General features: G+C 37.7%; 1 pseudogene; it reads right to left on the minus strand.

Annotated features, from left to right (window-relative positions):
* Positions 1-1,430: 1,430 nt before the first annotated feature.
* LOC143617605 (uncharacterized) lies at positions 1,431-3,896 on the minus strand (annotated as a pseudogene).
* Between the last annotated feature and the right edge of the window lie 270 nt (positions 3,897-4,166).

Raw genomic sequence — 4,166 nt, forward strand, 5'->3', positions numbered from 1 at the left:
GCACTAATTGTACAAGTTCTATCGGAGAATATCAACCTTCTCACCAACCAATACTTTTTTCTCAATTTTCAAGTGTAAACGAACGTGTCATGCAAGTTATTACACTGAAAGCATGCTAACCTTGGTTAGAAAACTACATAATCTCCTTCTTAAAAAAAACAACTAGACACATGTTATTTAGGGACTTATGACCATGAAAAGGGACCAAAACTTTACCCGCTATCTTACCACTTTCCGGTTTCTTTACACACTTTTTTTTATAATTTTTCTTTTAATTTTTTTTTTGCTTTTTTTCTGATTTTGTTTTTAATTTTTCATCATTTTTTTAAACGAAATTTTTCAAAACAAACGAAATTTTCCTCGTCCCCACACTTGGGATACATTGTCCTCAATGTACGGTTTTGAGAAAAAAGAAACAAACTACTTCATAAACACAACCTTCTTTTCAACAAAACCCATAATGCTTAATCATAAGTATTCCATCATCCACCCATCCACCCAAAAATAAACAAACACAAAAAAATAAAATAAATAACAACTATACAGAAATATACAGAACGGTGTTCACCTGGAATCACGAGTCTCAGTCAGTTGTAAGACGGGTGGGCCGGCCCAAAGATATATGTCATGAAATCTGAGAACTGGCCGAAATTAAACGCCCCATCGCCTCCGCTGCTTCCTTCTTCTTGTGGTGGTGGTGGTTCCATTGACTGCATTGGGCTGACCCACATGGAATGATAAAGAGGTGGTTCAGGATAGCCCACCGAACCGTCATATGGAGGTAGGGTTGTCCAAACTGCTCGCCGCTCGTTCGTCGTTCGCTCGAATTTTGCTCGAAAAATGCTCGTTTGATTTCGTCTCGGTTTGGAAGTGAGCTGTTCGGCTTGGTTCGGTTTAAAAGCAATCCAAGCACGAGCAAAGCCTCGCTCGGTAAATTTTTAAAATTTTCCTCTTTTGTGTTGAATTCAAAGTTCAAATTTAAACCATAGCCACTCGTTTTATATATGTTTTGTTGTTATCTATGAGTTTTATACATTTTAAAGGTGAAAGTTTAGACAATTTAGAGTTGAAAGTCTTGAATTAATGATATTTTGAAGTTTTAGAAATTTAAAATTGGAAACTTTGTACGAAATGAAGCAAAACCAAAATGAACCAAGCCGCTTGGTTTCAAAACCAAACCAAGTTCAAGCATAAAGATATCGCTCGTTTCTTTAAATTCAATCCGCTCGTTCGGCTCGCTTTCAAACCAAACCAAGTATGAGCATGCTCGCGTTCGGTTCGGTTCGGTTCAGTTCGTGAACAGCCCTATATGGAGATAGGGTCGTGTAATCTACGCTTGGTGGATCCGGTACAACCGGTTCACCTGCATGCCATTGATCATGCATACTCCGATTCCTATCATCCAAGTATCTCATATTCATCTCATGCTCTCACCCATAAGCATTGGCACGGTTCCACATCTCTAACCTGTCGTGCCTCTCTTTTTTGGCTCGCTCAGCATAGGCTCCCATAAAGGTCTGATGGTCAAATAATGCACGCGACTCATCCGACCAATTTTCATATGCAGAAGGCCTATGCCTTTCCACCACCTCATTCATTGACCCCACATGGGCCCAATTATTACCATACGAGTCATACCCAGCCGAATAATCCCAACCCCCGTGTTGGGAACTGCTGCCACCACCCACATCCATGTAGTCTGGTTCCCCTACTTCTTCCACTTGTTCTATCTCCTCATCCACCTCGGCTTCTACATCTTCTCTAATCACTCTCCATCTAACTTTATCACACACAAGCTCTATGCCTGTAGCCACAATATCAAAATGTTCATCCTTCACCTACACACCACAAAACATTATATTAAACCAACATGAAAAATAATTAATAATATGTTAAAGGTGCAACAAAAACATACATATTTCTTCATTGTTGAAAATGCTGCCATAATACACGCGACGACTACATTAGCTATCAATGTACTAAAAGGCATCCATTTCAGCATTTGTGTTCTTCCTAAGCCTTGACCGTTGAGCCGTGCTAAATAGAACCTGATCCACACACCGAGTGGTCCAACGATACATCCGAGCCACAGGTGGCTTGTACTGCTATCAGTGTTAAAATCATTCGTAAACAATGTCACACTCACACCCCATAACAACGCAAGCATGGTTACCATCACCACTATTAATAAAATTTGACTCGTGGTGCTATAATTTACTTGACATTTGGAACTTAAGTTTGTTCTATCAAAAGCCCATTTTAGACCCTTAGAGCATCACCAATAGATAGATTCTTAGATTGTGTTTTTAGGTGATTACATGGCACTTGGCCCACCAAACTACCATCTCTCTCTTCTCTTCTCTCTCATCTCTCCTCAATCTCTACTCACAAACACATTCTTGGAGATTCTTCCACAATAATCTCATCTCACATTCTCTCCTCCACATAATCATCTCTCTCCTCCACATAAGCATCTCTCTCTTTCACATCACTTTTTCTCTCTTCTAAAAACATATATGAATCTCCTATTGGAGATTGTCTTAACGGTCTCCACCACGAATATGAAGGAATGGGCAACAAGAAACAAACCTGCAAAAGAAAACCTCAATGAAATCATGCTATGTACATAAGTTTGTTTAAAAAGCTCCACGCTTGCTTGGAATGGCTCCATTGAAAACAAGTCGGAGCCAAGGTAAGATCACTACCTCACTCATTGGCTCACTTGTTAGCTTACACGTTTAAACTTAAGCCCAAATTTTAGTATGTATAAAACATAACCCAAATTTTAATTTTATTGTGTGTATATATATTATAACTTCTGTAGATTATAGTTTCTGCGTTTATTTATATTTATATATATTGCAAAAAAGGTACAAAATTTTATAAGAAACTAAATTTTAAAATAATAAAAATAAACGAGAGCCGGTTTGATGAGCTATGAGCTGGCTCAAGCACTTGAGAAGATGAGCTTGAGCTCCTCAACATTTCAGCTCGTTAAGATAAACTAGCCGAGCCCATCATGGCTCAGCTCGTTTACAAGTTACAACCCTATGTTATGTTGAAATGACATACCTAGTACAAGCCCAAGAACAAAGAAAACCCAATAGCCATCAACACTAAGCTCGAGCATTTTCTGATTCCAACCACAAAATGTGGTTAGACTTCCCAAATAACCCGTTGTCAAGCCGACAGCTAACTCGGGGGAGAAGTTGGATATATTTCCTTTGAAAACAACCCCAAACCAACCCATAAAAATGAACCAACCTAAATAGCATGATTGAGAATAAAGTAACTAATTGTATGATAGTTTTACATAAAAGTTACGTGGAATGTAAAATAACAATACCAGGAAGATCTATATACATATAGCTATGATCACATGTGGTACCAACCAATAGAGGACCAAATAATTAACCGAATGAGTTGCATATAAAACTAAGGTGGTTTACCCCAATAATGCCGAGTACAGCAAGATGAACATGCGATGATATATTATATATATGCCAAGAACCATGGCAACTCGTCGCGTTCCTTCCCATACAAATTACCAAATTAACCTCAAAGGGTCATGTGCAACAAACAAGTTGAGAAGAACATTATGCATATATAAAACCTACTTCATTTTGGTCTTTTTCTAGTGACTCTTTGAAAGAATGTTGTTTAGGAATAGGCAAAGCCATATCTTCTTCACTTCCACTTTCACTATAAAGTGCTCTATCTCCAATGTCTCCTTACTCGGAGACGTTGTCTTCATCGATTTCATGCTCGCTCGATCCTAACTGTTTGAAAGATCCACTTATTGCGTGTTCTGATTCATTCATTTTACCTTTCTCCTATTGCAACACACATTAATTTAAATTAACCACAATTTATGCAACATATGTCACATGCTGCATTTATGGATTAAAATCAATGATTGGAGCCATATATATGATTTATGTGGATCTCATTCGCGTACTTAAGTCATAAAAATGTTTGCAACATGTTATACAATTTTTGAAGCTCTTAATTCTCTACTAAAATATAGAAATTTAAGCGGGTAGAAACTGACCTTTATAAATGGTCGTGGAGGTAGACCTATTTTAAAATCAGGTCATGTTCGGAGACATTTAAAGTGAGTTTTTGTTTTTGAAAGCTAAAGAAATAGCGTAATCAAACCAATACTC

Source organism: Bidens hawaiensis, unplaced genomic scaffold (genome assembly GCF_021521415.1).
Source record: "Bidens hawaiensis isolate Kalapana, Puna unplaced genomic scaffold, B.hawaiensis_p1.1 tig00055813_1, whole genome shotgun sequence".
In the NCBI taxonomy this organism is placed as follows: domain Eukaryota; kingdom Viridiplantae; phylum Streptophyta; class Magnoliopsida; order Asterales; family Asteraceae; genus Bidens; species Bidens hawaiensis.